Here is a 17087-nt window from a genome sequence, read left to right on the forward strand (position 1 = left end):
CACTAGATAATATGAACACTCATCCAGTTGCAAAAAAAATAAATAAATAAAGTTAACACTGGTAGACCAGGTGTGGGCAGTTAGGGGGAGAGTGGCTCCGTGAAAAAATAACGTGCAGAAAGAAGCCGCAGGAGGTGTTTTAAACAATGTTATAGCAGCCCTATAAATTTCAAAGAGAACATCAAGATGAATTATATCAATGTTGCCTTTCATGTTTAAAATATTTAAAAGCAATAAATTATTTTTTTCTGAATTTAGGAGGAAAACACTTGTTATGCAAAAGCATTAGTTCTTTCATTTATTAACTTATAATGAAATAATATAGAGCCACACTTTGAACCAGCAACCATGAACACATATTAGGACATTTAATTATACAGTAATACATCCTGTACAGAACAGAAAATTAATAACTTGTTAAGTTGAAGCAATTATCTAACAATAATAATAGCAACAATGACAGAATTATATGTTCGTTCAGAGTGCTTTAGAGTGTAGGAACTGGAAACACTCATTTAATCTGAAGAGTTCTATTGTTTATTTTCTATGGTAGTTTTTATTTTTAGCTGCCTGATTTTTTCATGGAAGGTTTTAATTAATTCCTTTTACTGTTTTATAAATCTTTCTCTTAAGTACAGTTTTAGATAACACTGCAATTCAAATATCTGAGTACTTTGAAGGTTTCCTTTTTCCTTCAACACTTTTAAAACACATAAGTTCCACTGTGAAAGATCCAAAAAAAGCAATATAAATAGCTTAGCAATTTTGGACCTTCTTTGGGTTAAAAGAACCACAACATTGCCAGTTTCAAACTGGCTTCTCACCCCACTTTGTGAGGGAGGGGATTAAAAAACAAACCACACACACACACACATCTACTATCTTAGTTCTTTCAGGCTGCTATAACAAAAATACCATAAATTGGGTGGCTTAAACAACAGACAGTGATTTCTCACAGTTCTGGAGGCTAGGAAGTGTCAGGGCAGGGTGCCAGCATGGCTGGATGTCTGGTTCAGTTGCTGACTTCTTACTGGGTCCTCAATGGTCTTTCCACATGGTAGACGGGTGAGGGAGCTCTCTGGGCATCTCTTTTAAAAGGTACTAATCATGAAGACTCCACCTTCCTGACATAATCACTAATCCTAATTACCTGCCAAAGGTCACATCTGCTAATATCACTTTGGAGGGTCGGATTTCAACATATGAATTTGGGGAGACACAAACATTCAATCCATACATAACACACACACACACACACACACACACACACCTTATAGCTTTTTTCAAACTCAATGAGATTTAGAGCAATTCACTGCCTATTCTTTAGATTCCATTGCAATAAAATGCCCTCATAATTTACTTTCATTTTTATTCTGAATTTAAAACAAGCTTTCTATCTGAAACATCTTGCATTGTGCTAACCCAGGTCTTGATAGAATATTTTCAAAGCGGTTCAATATATTCTAAGCTGAAATTCTTTTCTGACTTTCAAAAGAAAATATTTCCTTCATTTCCACTATTAAATTTCTCCTACCTTTTTTGCTGATCCACACTCACATTGGGTTTTGGGAAGAACATCACTACACACACAAGATAGCACCTTGTTATAACCATCTGGATTTCCTTGGGTGAAGTAGAAGCCCTCTTGTCCCACACAACCAAGACCGCAGCTAGGTGAACTGAACTTTGAATGAGCTGAACTCAACAGGACAAAAAAGACAAAAGGATTATTGTTCTACACTGTTCACTATGATCAATGCCCTCTATCGACACTGTAATCAAGTAAACTGCACAATTTCAGGGCTGACCAGGAATCTGAGAGGATGAGCGTTAGGTGAGATAAAGGCTTAGAAATCCAACCGAGTTGCAGAAATAGGCCTGGAATGGGTAATTAGCTAATAATCCAATGTCATATGATGTTAAAGCTTAGTCTTTGACGTCAAGCCTATATTCAAGTCCTAGCCATACATGTTGGTGGGTGTTTAATCTTCAAAATGTTATTAATTTTTTCTGACATTGTCAAGTGGGGATAATGGCCTTACGTTAGAGAGTTGTAAGGATAAAAAAAAAAAAAACAATGTTCATGTAAGGTATTTAGCATAAGGGACTGGATTGTGCTTTTGTTGGCCCACTTTGTAGAGAATGGATCTCAGTTAATACTCAAAACAGTCCTGTGAGGTAGGCTCTATTATTACCACCTCTGTGTTATAAACAGAAAAATGGAAGCACAGAGAGTGAGAGCAAATTGCTCAAGGGCACAGAGCTAGTCAGAGTCAGAGACAAAATTTAAACCCAAGCACAATGTGGCTCTGGAGTCCGTCCTAACCACTATATTAAACTTTGCTCATAGTTCTTTGTCCTGAAATGTCTGTTGAAATAGAAGTTAAGGCTGTGATTAGAATCAGTCTGTAGGTAGGGGACCTGGGTGGCTCAGTCAGTTAATGATCTGACTTCAGTTCAGGTCATGATCTCACAGTTTGTGGGTTCGAGTCCTGTGTCAGGCTATGTGCTAACAGCTCAGAGCTTGGAGCCTGCTTCAGATTCTGCGTCTCACTCTCCCTCTGCCCCTCCCCAGCTTGCACTCTGTCTCTCTCTGTCTCTCAAAAATAAATAAACATTAAAAAAAAAAAAGAATCAGTCTGTAGGTAGAAAAGAGGAGGACATAGCAATAGTGGTACCAGGCAGAAGTCAACTTTAGCACCCAAATAGGCAATATGTGCTGTTCTGGGTGATGTATCCATACAAGAATGGACATCAGACAATGGGCCAAGAGCTAGCAGGAAAGGCTAGAAGAATCTTTGGGTCAGCCAACATCTACCCAGTATCCAGCTCTCAAAAAATAAGACTTCAAACCAGTGTATAGACACGAACAATGCTTCAACTATAGGATATGAAGGAAGAGACCTTCCCTTCATTGCCCTAAATCCTAAGTCCAATTGGTGGGGGAAATGACTTGGTGCACATAAGATAGCTATAGACTTCAAAGAAAGAGAATCAAAGCAAGGACTGGCACCATCAATTCCAGGGCATCATCCTTAATATGGCAAGAATTATTGCAACCTTTCCCAACAGCAGCAGGAGATTTTATACTTTCCACTGGTTAGCACTTGATAGTTACAGATGTAGGATATTAGTCTGGATATGCTTGGCTGAGTTTGCTTAATAGCAATACAACCAGAGGCTCCAAATGAGACACAAAATATTATGCTGTCTTTGTCTTCTTTTTTCTAAACCTCTGAGTGCCTATACCCTTTTACACAACCCCCACCTTCTCTTCTTAAATTGTACAACAGCTTGAAACTATAAAGTTATAACTAAACTTCCTTTTACTACAGTTCTGACCTCTCACAAGGTTGTTTCCTTCAATGTCTTATTGGATATATGGCAAAACAATTCCAGGATCAGGTTGTGTCTTGTTTCCCTCATATAGTCAAGCTGATATTGAGATTCTCCCTTGATTACCTGGAAAGGGGCTAGAAAAACAGCCGCCAAACTGGACATCTTTACCCAATTTAGATTTAGATCTATGCTATTTGTCTCCATTCCTTTCTTCTCCCTTCATCTCGTATTCTTTTCTCTCCCCAGATTCCTCGAGATAGGACTCACCAACACTACCAGCTGATTAACACACACTTTTTCCTGTTCCCTGTAGGGCAAACAAGCTGTGGGCAGTCAGCACCAAAACTGAGGACAGCTCCTTTCCCTGGGGCTTCCTAGCGTGGTTCCCAGTTGTGGTTTTACTGCAGGACTTTAGTTGGTAGCTAGGAGGTTCTCCAAATCTCCCACCCTCACCGTGGCTTTTAATATCAGAGTCTGACTGAACTATTAAGTTTATCTGCTATAATATTTTCAGAGCTCTCAAGGTCTAGTGGTAGATAAATAGAGTCAGTAGAGGCTCACAGGAAATGTTTCATCCAGTCTTAAGTTAGCACTTACAAATCAAAGACTCTCCACTACTGTTTTCTAATCTAATAAATCTCAGATGGTTGCTTAGGTACACTTACAATAATGGAAGGGGGTGGGAAAATAATAATAACCTCTGCATCAGTATGAGTCCATCCTGGTCTGAGTTGAATATGCTAGGTTGAGCTCCTGGAATACCTACCTCACTGCCTCTAGGGCCTCACTAGGTTTTGTTGATACTTCTATAAACTTCCAAAATGTCAGGATATATACTTCCAGTACTGTTTGGACATACCTTAGAAGCTTAAACTAGCAATTCTAGAGTTATTTGAGCATGTATAAGGACAAACCCCACTTTTTTTGGTATATTTTAGACAGTCTCTGGCATTCCCATCTCAGGCTTATATGTCCTCTGTGGGCAACCACAAGTGACTGAGTTGTAATGTGGTTCAGAAGCAAGGGATGCTACATTTGGGGGAGTCCATATTCCCTGGGGAAGCTTAAGGAGTCAGTTAAGACTCCTCAGGTAAAAAGAGACACTAGAAGATACTCTGGTTTGGGAACACTAGCTATAACACAGAGTATTGGGTTGTTGCTGAGTGATCACTAGATTATCCAACCTACCTGCCCTAGCTCATGGAAAAATGTGGGAGCAGAAATACCACCTAGGTAAAAAAAGTTTCTCTTATGTGAATTGTACTAATCATGTAAATATTCTCCATACATGCAATGATAACTCCTGTATGTGTCAAAATTACTTGAAGTAATGATGTCTTGAATGTTCTACCAACTCACCTGGGTTTCCAACATGAAATCTTCTATAATCTCAGGCATGGGGAGGGAGGGCAGGAACTAGTGAAAGTATATTCATGGGAACTGACTGACTACAGACACAGTCTTGGCCAGAGTAGCTGAACACATTTATTTTGGAATTATAAGTGTATAGATGTCAAGTGATACTCCGCCAGACTTGATCTCTATTTGAAGTCCCTGTGAACCCCAGAAAGAGTAGACACATGGATTTAGAGCTCAAGACCAAAGCCAGAGCTCCAATTCAATCCCTCATAACATCCACAAAACAAAGATAACTTTCCAAAATCTGACAGGGCCAAGAAATTTCTTGAAAATCCTAAGTGGATTTGCAGAATCTGTCAGTCAACTAATACTACAATAATACTACATAACAAATATCCACAAAACATCACTGACATACAACAATAAGCACTTATTTAGCTCATGCAATGCAAATTGACTGGAGGTTAGCTAATTCAGATTGGACTTGGCTGGACAGTTCTGTTCCACACGTCTCTCAACATTCTCCTGAGACTAGCAATAGTCTGGGAATGTTCTCATAAATATAGCAGAAGCACAAAAAAGCAAGTGGATACATACAAATACTCTTAAGGCCTAAGCCTGCAACTGGCACATGGCACTTACACCTGATGCTATTGACCAAAACAAGCCTCAGAACCAATCCTAGAGTCAGGAGATGGGGAAATAAGCTGTAGGCCTTTAACAGGAAAAATGGAATAGTTACATGGCAAAGAAGAGAAGTACAGGGAATGTGACCTGCCACAAAGGTGATCAACGAGCACACCAAATGAGAAGCTGACCATAATGAGACTTCTGCACAGATGTGACGATTACTAGCAGACCTGTTGTCCTAGGTCAGGGTTGCTTCTGCAAAATGCATTCCTTTCATATGACACCAGTACTTTGTTACTACTGACTCCAGAGCAAGAAGAATGAATATTTAATCAAATATCATCTGGTCAAGGCATATCTTCCAAAATAGCTCCTTAAGAATGAAGTGGTGTTCATCCTTCCCCTGAAACATTAGTCTTTAAATTCACTTAGCATACCACTAATACATGTGAATGAGTAAAAATATCCCAAATGCCTTATAGATCTTTTATTACCTGAACATAGAGTGTACTCACTAGTTATTATACAATAATCACATGGAAAATAAACAAGCTCTCTGTCTTTGCCAGGCTTTGACAATCTGACCATCTGGGTGTGGATAGAATGAACTTTGAAATTTCTCTTCAGGGATTTCCAAATGCATTAAATTCTCAGTAGGTTTGGCAGTAATTGTAGAAGTGATTGTGTTATGACTACCAAGTGAGAAATCTAGGTCTATCATTTGGCTACATAGAAATTATTATAAAATTAAAAGCAATTCAGTAGGGTCTTGGCAACTTAATATCATACATATCCTTGAATTTTGAAAAGGGTATGAATCCATTTAAACTGGCTTTCTTGAGTATGATTTTCTAGAATCATAGAGGAATTAAGACAACCCTTGCCATTTCTTTGATTTTTGGATCATACCTTAAAGATTGTTCTGTGTCTTCACAAACTTTCTTACTTGTTTTTCTCTTTTATGTGTCTTGCCAGAATATTTTATCTCAGAATATTTAACCAAGTGCAACTCAACAGCTGTTCTCAGTTAATATCTTCAGGTTAAATCAGTACACATACTACAAACTAAAACCTGCTTGGGGTGTTTGTTTTTAAAGTCAGTAAGTGCATGCACAGCTTTGAGACTTATATTCTCACCCCCCCCCACCCCAGCATTCTGCAAATAATCAGGATGTTCCAAGGAGATCAGGCAGATCACTGTACTTGGAAGAGAGTATAGATTTCAAAGACATAATCATCATTAAGGAAAACTATGCTGCATATTGTGTTGATTACCTGGATTACCAATGATTGTTACTAGACAATGGGTCTGCCTGTGTAACTGTAAACACATCTAAACATCATTAAATTTCATTCACTAGTAACCCCCTTTATTTTTCTAAACAAGGCCATGTCACTTAGTTTTAAGGACATATTTCAAAATATTTTCTCTATCATGGCAGCTAACAAATATAATCTGACCCTATATGGCTAAACTATATGAAGGCTATTGTGACATTTTAATATTTGCTAAAGTAAGGAGATAGGCCATCAAAAAATTCCACAGGACATTTGTGACAGTGCAACCAGAAGGCACAGTCATCACATGAACTCATGAACTCTGTTCCCACTGGCCTAGACCAGTGGCCTTCACACTTTTTTGACCAGGACATACTGTAAAACACACATTTAACATCACAACTCAATATACATACTCACATCCTCAAACACACACACATAACTGAAATAACGGTTTCAGGAAATGGTACTTGACCTCACTACATATGATACACTCTGATATTTTGCTTCTCTTATATTTCATTATGTTTCCAAATGCTAATGGCAGTGTACTGAAAATGATTTCATAGCCTACTAATAGATGGGGACACCTGTTAGAATATTGGAGGAGTTGAGCCTTTGTGGATGTCAAAGTCCAGGTTCCCTGGAAATCGGACCCCAAGGCAAAGCTTTAGGGCTTTGGAAGTTTTATCTCAGGAAAGCAAGAGTGAGAGGAAAAGGAAGTGAGTCAGGGAAAAAGAACACATACAAAATGGTGTATTGCCAAGCTGGCCACAGCTCCATAGGAAAGCACAGCTGGTTACTCAGTCACAAAGGACTGACATCTCCAGCATGTCTGTATGGAGCCCTTTTTGGAAAGTGGAGGAGGAAGGCAAGCTCTTTCCCATGGGTATTCTCCTCTTGGTCAAAATTTGCCCCTCAAATTCCCTCCCCCCACATTTCTAGATTGTGTCGCCCAGTTCTTGCAGGCAGAATCTCTTCTAGTAAGGTCAGACCCCATGCCAATGCTTCTGGGGAAGAGATGGAAGAGATGCTGACACCCAGATCTTACCCCTAAGGGAGACTGAAATAACCCGAGACGAAGGGATGATTATGGCAGCTGGTTTTTAAGACCCTAGAGATGACACAAGTTGGCACTGTTCTCTAGCCAGGAAGTGGAAGGAGCAGCCGAGGCCCAGGAGTCATGTAGAGCTGAGCACATCTGGGAAGCCCCCAAATCAGGCCACTATTTTGGGGAAAACAGATTGTAGAGTTAGGAAGCCTAAGTTCATATCCCTCTACCTCCACTTCCCATATATGTGGTATCTGTGTAAATTGCTTTACCTCTTTGATGGATGATATTAATAACCTTGCAGAGCTGCTATAAAAACTAGAGATAATATAGAATTCACTCCAAAAAGGACTTTTATATCTTTTGTTAGACTTATTAATAGATAGCTTATATTTTATGCTACTATAAATGGTATCTTTTTTCTTTTTAATACAATTAAATTTATGTACAGCAAACTTGCTAAGCTTTTGTTAATTTTAATATTTTATCTCTAATTTTTTATTCTCTATGCAAAGAATCATTATCTGTTAATGATACTTTTGCTTAGTACTTTCCAATCTTAGTGCTTTTCCCCTCTCTATTTTACTTTCTGTGCTAGCTAGAGCCTTCAGTACAACATTGAATACAATTATAAAAGCAGGCACACTTGTCTTATTCCTAATATTGAAAGGAAAACTTTCAGTGTTTCATTATTTAGTTTATTTGGTGTATGTGCTGCAGGCTTTTTAAAAATTCAATTTAATTTTAAAAAATAAATAAAATTAAATTTAATTAAAGAATGACAAACACCTTTTTATTTCTAGTTTTTTTCATGAATGGATGCTGAGTTCTATCAATTCATTTTCTTCAGTATGTATTGACACATTATTTGTTTTAGTTGTTAATGTGGAGAATGACATTGATTTTTCTATTTTTTTAAATCTTGCATTTCTAGGATAAACACAACTAAATATCTATGATGGATTATTTTTTTAACATAGCTGAATTGGCTTTGCTAATTATTGTATCTATGCTCCTGAATGATATTCACCAGCAATTTTTCTTTCTTCCACTGCCCACATCAGATTTGGGGGGTCAAAGTTACACTAGCACCATAAAATGAGTTGGGAAATATTTCCTCTTTTACTCTATTTTGAAATAGTTCGTGTAAGATTGAAAATATTTGTTCCTTGAATGTTTGGTTGGGCTCCATGATATAACCATCAAAAGCCTGGAGTTTTCTCTGTGGGAAGATCTTCAACTACCTGTCAATTTCCTTAGTGGTCAGATAACTTTTCATGTGTTCCTTTTCTTCTTGACTCCATTTCATTAAGTTACATTTTCCTAGGATTTTATCCATTTCATATAAATTTTCAAATTAACTGGCATAAAGTTGTTCATACTATCCTTTTATTATCTCCTTAATTCTGGCAGTTACAGCCCCTTTTATGTTCTTCAAATTGTTTAGTTGGAACAGTTCTTTTCTCTTCATCAATCTTGTCAAAATTTGTCAATTTTATTAGACTTTCCAAACAACTAAGATTTTGTTCGTCCATGTTTATTTTCCATTACATTAATTTTGGCCCAAGTCTTCATCATTTCCTTTCTTCCAGATTCTTTGCATTTATTCTGCTCTTCTTTGCTGATCCTCTTAATACATCACTCATTAGCTTTCAATCTTTGTTTTTGTTTTGATATAATCATTAAAAGCTAAAATTTCTTTCTAATTGCTGCTTTATCTCCATCTCATAAGTTGTGATAGCAGTATTTTCACTATTACTCCATTCTAAATGTTTTCTAAATAAATATTTTCTTTGATTGTGATTTAATGTATTTTTTAATTTCTCTCTATATGGGGTTTCACTGATTATCTTTTGGTTATTGATTTCTAACTTAACTTCACTGTGTTCAAAGAACAATACAGAACGTTGAAGATTACTGAAATTTTAGTATATGGCCAATTTTTGCAAATGTCCTTTTTATTCTTATACATAATGTATATTAAGCATTGCATGGGCACGTTTTTATACATGCCCATTAGGACATGATTTTTAATCATATTGTTTAAATCTTCATTTTTCTTACTGTATTCCTGTCTGTACCACCACTCAGTTTCTGAAAAGTATATTAAAATCTTCTACAATTGTGAACTTATTTCTTTATTAGGTCTGTCAATTTGTTTTATTCATTTTGATATATGTCATCAGGTACACACAAATTTTAAATTATTATATTTTCCTAGTGAATTAAATATTCTACTACTAAGAAGAGATTAATTATGCTTTATACTTTAAAGTACATTTTGTGTGACATAAAAATAGCTACAGCATCTTTCTTTTGGCTAGACTTCGCCTGATACATTTTTCCATCTTCTTTTGTTTTGTTATCCAGTCCAATAACCTTCATATTTTAGGTAAAGCATTTCCTTTACATGTATATTTTTTTGTAATTGACATTTTTACTTATATCTGCTATCTTAATTGATGTTTTCTATGCATTCTGCTTTTTCCATATTCCCTTTCCCTCTCATTTCTTATCTTTTAAAAATTGATTATTTTTTCTCACTTCTATTTTCCTTTAGCAGTTTAAGTTGTGTACTGCTTCTATTCCTTTACTGGTCTTCCTAGAAATTACAGCATATATGCCATAAAAATAAATGTCTTTACCTCCACACACAACACAATTTTAACTTCATTCATTTCCCTTCCAACTTAAGTTTGGTTGTTTTCTAGTATTTTAGCTTTGCTATTTCAGCATTTTGGTTTTAACCTACTTCTCATCCCTATCTCTAAGTTTACCAATATCTTTGCTCACTATTTCTTATGAAATCTCAGATTCTCCATCTAGAATCATTTACATCATTGCCTAAATATATCCTTTAGAAATTATCTTAGTGATAATCTTTTGGAAGTAATATTGATACAGGTTTGCCTGAAAATGTTATTTTGCCTTTGTTTTCATAGGATATTTTTACTGAGTTAAGAATTTCTAATTTTTGTTATTCACACAGTGAAATACTAGTTATTTCACACAGTGAAATACTAGTATTCACACAGTGAAATACTAGTGAGCAATAAAAAGGAACAAACTATTGATTCATGCAAGAACCTGGGTAAATCTATAGAGAATTATTCTTAGTGAAAAAGCCAACTGCAGAATGTTAAATACTGCATGATTCCATTTACATAATACTCTTAAAATGACAAAAGTATAGAAATGGAGAACATACTAGTGGTTGCTAGGGCTTAAATAGTAAGTGGAGGGTGGGAGGAAGTGGGTGTGACTATAAAAGGGCAATATGAGGTGTCCTTGAAGAGACAGAACTGTTCTCTACCTTGACTTCAATGTCAACATCATGGTTGTTGCTATTGTACATAGTTGTACAGATTTATAATATGTCACCATTGAGATAAACAAAGTAAAATGTACAAGGGATCTCTCTGTAGCATTTCTCACAACTGCATGTGAATCTACAATTATGTCAAAATTAAAGTTTAATTTAAAACTGACTTTAAAATATATTATGCATGCATTATGTATGATTCCATTTATAGAAAGTTAAATACAGCTGCACATTAAATTAAATTCTTCATTGGCAATTATTTTCACTGGCTTCTGGCTTCCATTATTGCCATAAGAAATCAGCTATCAACCATCAACCATCTCATTAGTGATTCATTTGCTCCTTCTGACTACCTTACAGATACTTTCTTTGTCTTTTGTGTTCTCTGGTTTCAAGCTAACGTGTTTCAGTGAACATTTCTTTTTAAATATCTGCTTTGGATTCATTGGCTTTATGTATCTGAGTAATTATGTCTTTAAACAATTCTGGAAAAATTTCCCATTCTCTGTATTATCTTTTTATAAAATGCCAATTAATCTTGTGGTAGATATCTCACTCTCTCCTTTGTGTCTCTTACTCTTTTCCATATGTTCCATATATTTGTCTCTAAGTGGGGCAGGCAGCATTTTCCAGTTCACCTTTATACTGAGGGCAAAGTGCTCTTGTCCCAGCTTTCTAAAAGAGGCTCCTTTATTAGACTTTACACCTGAGTTTTGTGTCCTGTCTCATAACTCTGTGAGAAAGCTGAAGGTTACTAGGTTCATTAAATATCCTCCAGACAGAATGAAAATCTAGAGGTAGCCTAGCTCTCTGGATTTTTATCTTCACCTGTCTTGATTTGAGCCTGATAATTCCTTACTTCTGCATACCTGGCCCACCATATTATAAGAAACAAAAGGTAAAATTATTCATGTAAATTTTCAGGTACAGATAAGGCATTTGATAAAGAGTACCTGTTACTATTGTTCAATGTCATTCTCCTAGCCTAACTAGCCTGTTACCTTCTTTTCCTCATGGAATCATCATGTATTTTAATCAAATTAGATATTTTTAAATCAGTTTTTAAACCAATTCTTCATTGGTTTTTCTATTAATAGAATGCCAAGGCTAAGTTCTGAATTCTAGTAATTTGAACCAGAAAAGCAAAAAGCCATAGTCACTTCAAAACAGCACACCTGTATCCCGTGAACATAAGGTAAGGGGAAAAAAATAATATAAAAACAGGGAGGGGGACAAAATAGAAAAGACTCATAAATATAGAGAACTAACTGAGGGTTGCTGGAGGCATTGTGGGAGGGGGGATGGGCTAAATGGGTAAGGGGCATTAAGGAATCTATTCCTGAAATCATTGTTTCACTATATGCTAACTAATTTGGATGTAAATTTTAAAAAATAAAAACATAAAAAAGAAGCCATAGTGATACATGTGTTCCAAGGCTCTCTAATAGGACAGGAAAAAGGAACCAGCTCCACTGACTTTAGATTTGAAAACAATACCTTTTATCATGCAAAATACAGTGAAGAGTTGAAAAAACAAAGACAAAACAAAAAACTAAACACAGATCAAATTATGCAGCAAATTTCTTCAGGAAAAGAAAAGAAAAGACCTATTTTTCAAGTCATAAATTTTATTTGATTAATATAAAATAAAATGAGTTTCATGGCTGTGTACCTGTATCTGATCAAAACTCCAATGTTGGTGAATGTTGCTGTCTCTGTCTGGAGGAATGGGAAAGAGGTTTGATGCTGGAATTTCAGAAGTTCTAAACCAGACAAGGTCACTGTAAGGATACATGAAAGTCGTCATAATTCTAAATCACAAAAGTAAATATGAACATGCCTAAATGCCAATATCTCCTTACTATCATCTCTTGCCAAGTTTCTACTGACAGAACTAATTAAAGGAAAAGTGACATTTTTCAACATTTATCTCATTGGCAAAATATCAACCATATGACTTGCTTTTGAACTGTCAAGAATGGCAACATTTAACACTTCTCAAGGGAATATGTCAAAGAAAGACCCAAACTGCTACTTAATGCTATTGCCCCTTTTCAGATGTGAAGCTATGATTCCAAGGACAGCAGTATGTTAAGAATGGCACATCTGTAAAAACAGAATCAATCATGATAGAATAGTTCTTTTATTTATTTGTTTGGTTTTGACCAGATATGTTATATGGATCAAAGTTACTGAAACCCTAAACTCTTACCAGCTCTGAATTATGAAACAGTAGTTAACTACCCTATGGAAAGATATAAACATTTATGAGCACTTGGATATTTCCTCACAAGTACAAGAATCATAAGGAAAGAGAGCTTGGAGTCATGTAAGGTGCATCCCCATTCTCAACTGAGAGATAGGTGGTAAAAGGAGGGGAAATAAGCCAGTCAGGAGACAGTTTGGAGTTAGTGCAAAGTGTACAGGACCAGTTGTTTCCAACTTCCCAAAACCAGCCCCAGGAGAGGAACTGATAACTGAACTAGTGGAGATCAAAAGAATGAGGAGGCAGGCTTCAGACACCTGCCTGGCATATGTGTGAACTTTATTCTAGAGTATCAAAATGCAAAGGCAGGACCAGGACACCCTGTACAATCTGGAATAGTTACAGGGGGATAAATATTGGTAACTGGATTAGACACTAATATGAGTCACACTAAGGCAAGAGCACTAATTATGCATAATTATATTAAAATTTTGAGCAGATATAATTGCTGAGTTTGCTTTACACCTGAATCATGTGCTGATGTTTAGAGAATTTGAATCATGAGCCATAAAGACTCACAGTTAATCTTAGTTCCAGAACCAAAGTAGAAATACTGTATTTTACGAGAAAGAAAAAACCCTTTGCATTTAAAAGATTTTTCTCATCTTTACCTATAATATAAATTGAAAGCCAAACCAGGAACCAGAAAGTATTCTCTAAAGCATGATTTTCAACATACAATGAAGTCTTTAGCTTTTTACTCTCTAGCACTGTGTACTGTGGAGCCAACAGTATTATAAAACCATTCAGCTTAATAGAACAAATAGGAGCTGATACCTATTGTGTGCCAGGAAGTTTTCACCAAACAGACGAATAAAACATGGAACTTAGTATTGGAGCAAACATTCTTTATCAAGAGGCCATAAAGCCTCGAAGAGGAGCCTTGTATAATTTCTTACTTTTAGTATTGAGTGTGTGTGTCCATGTGGCTGTAGACATTTAGACACCAGGCAGGGGCTCCATAAATATTGCTGAATGAAAAAGTACCACTTATTTGGCCCATATATTAGTTTTCTATTGCTGCTGTAACAAATAACCACAAATTCACAGGCTTAAAATGATACTCACTATCTTGAAATTCTGTGGGTCAGAGGTGCAGGCATAACATCTCTCAAAATATCTCTACTCAGAGATCATAAAGCAGACATCAAGGTATTAGCTGGGCTGGGACTTTATCTAGAAGTTCTGATGAAGGTTCCACTTTGAGGTAGAATTCATTTCCTTGTTAATGTAGGACTAAGATTCTCATTTCCTTGACATGTGGTTCATCTTCAACCCGCCAATAGCACCTCAAATCTCTGACTTACTCTTCTGCTACAAGGCAGAAAGATCTCTGCATTTTTAGGGTTTGTGTGATTAAATCAGGCCAGCCCCAGATAATTCAGGATAGTCTCCCTATTTTAAGACTAGCTGATTAGCAACCTTAATTACATTTGCGAAGTCCCTTTTTCTATGTAGCATAACATTCACAGGAGCAGCATCAGAGGGCCAAAATGTTCTGCCTACTGCAAATCATTTGATTCCAAGTGGTATAAATGGTAGTTTAAACCAAAAGGGACTTACTAACTGGGAAGTTAAGGAATGATGCTGCCTTTATCATGGATGAAACCATGCCTGAAGATTTAGATCTTAGACTCCGTCTCTAAGCTTTGTCCCCTTCTAGGTATGGGGAGAATGGCCTCATTTTCTCCTACTACAGATTGATTTACTTCAATTCCTATTTTGTATCCTCCCAGATTAGTGACCCACAGAAAAGAGAAACTTCTTTATTCTAATGTCCAATCAGAGTTTCATGTTTTGGACTCTGAATTTAAGCAGATGAATGGATAAAGAAGATGTGGCATGCATATATATATATATATATATATATATATATATATATATATATATATGCAATGGAGTATTACTCAGCAATAAAAAATAATGAAATCTTGCCATTTGCAACTACATGGATGGAACTAGAGGGTATTATGCTAAATGAAATTAGAGAAAGACAAATATCATATGATTCACTCATATGAGGAATTTAAGATACAAAACAGATGAATATAAGGGAAGGGAAGGAAAATAATATAAAAACAAGAAGGGGGACAAAACATAAGAGACTCTTAAACACAGAGAACAAAATGAGGATTGCTGGAGGGATTGTGGGTGGGGGATGGGCTAAATAAGTAAGGGGCATTAGGGAAGACACTTGTTGGGATGAGCAGTAGGTGTTACACATAGGGGATGAATCACTAGAATCTATTCCTGAAATCATAGCACTATATGCTAACTAAATTGGACAGAAAGAAGGAAGGAAGGAAGGAAGGAAGGAAGGAAGGAAGGAAGGAAGGAAAGAAAGAAAGAAAGAAAGAAAGAAAGAAAGAAAGAAAGAAAGAAAGAAAGAAAGAAAGAAAGATAGATAGATAGATTTAAATCCACAAAAGACACACTCTTAGATTTGGTGGTGTTGAAACCCAGTGGTGAGAACCACATCTGCATCAGACGTGATATCAGAGTCAATGTTTAAGAATGATGGCACAGTGAAGAGCAGCACCAGAAGTAATGTAAGGTGGTGAAAAGTGCATGGGTCTGCAAGGCAGACCTGCCTCAGGCCTTGGATCTGCCACTGCTGACTGCTGACTTTGGGCAAACCATATGATTCAGCTGGACTGTAATTTTTTCAATGTATAATTAAGTCAGAAGGACCTATAGTGACCATTCGACCTCCAATTCCCTCTGTATCCCTAATTAAAAGTCACTGAAGGGACACATGCACCCCAATGTTTATAGCAGCACTACCAATAATAGCCAAATTATGGAAAGAGCCCAAATGTCCATCAACTGATGAATGGATAAAGATGTGTTGTGTACATATATATATACACACACACAAACACACACATACATACAGTGGATAACTACTCAGTGATGAAGTGGAATGAAATCTTGCCATTTGCAACAACATGGATGGAACTGGAAGGTATTGTGCTAAGCCAAGTAAGTCAATCAGAGAAAGACAGATATCACATGATTTCACTCACGTGTGGGATTTGAGAAATTTAACAGATGATCATAGAGGAAGGGAAGGAAAAATAAGATAAAAAAAAGAAAGAGGGAGGCAAACTATAAGAGACTCTTAAATACAGAGAACAAACTGAGGGTTGATGGGGAAGGGGGAGGGAAATGGGTGATGGGCATTAAGGTGGGCACTTGTTGAGATGAACACTGAGTGTTTATGTAAGTGATGAATCACTGACTTCTACTCCTGAAACCAAGACTACACAGTGTGTTATCTAACGTGAGAAAGAAAGAAAGAAAGAAAGAAAGAAAGAAAGAAAGAGGAGTTAATGGGAAGGTGGTTGGTTCTCATTCATGCTAATACCATAATAACTCATTCTGATACTGAGACCCACTATATCCCTCCAAGCACTCTGGGTCTTGACCTCTCCTGACTCTTAACTTCTTGCTCCTTTATAGTAGTTCTGTGGTACCCCATCTATAACCCCTTTATCAGCTAGTGTATCTACTACCCAGCCTCTGTGTGTGCTGCATCTAACAGCGTATACCTGCAACTTTCTCTAGCACATTGCCCTTGGCTGACTGGGATATCTCATTTGGAGATGTCTGGGAGGTTTCAGTGTCCCCCACTTGAAGGTAGCCAATGATTGACTGATAGGGAGGTATATATACACCTCCAAGCCAAATGTAGACTTTACCTAAGACCACATCTTTGCATAGCTCTTTGCTCTTAGCTATGCCACTCCCCTCAGTTCCTTACAAGTTTTCCTGAAGAGCAACCCCTCAATAAACCATGGGCACTTCAATCCTTGTGTCAGGCTCTGCTTTTAGAGAACTTA

This window comes from Leopardus geoffroyi, chromosome C2 (genome assembly GCF_018350155.1).
Source record: "Leopardus geoffroyi isolate Oge1 chromosome C2, O.geoffroyi_Oge1_pat1.0, whole genome shotgun sequence".
Taxonomy (NCBI): domain Eukaryota; kingdom Metazoa; phylum Chordata; class Mammalia; order Carnivora; family Felidae; genus Leopardus; species Leopardus geoffroyi.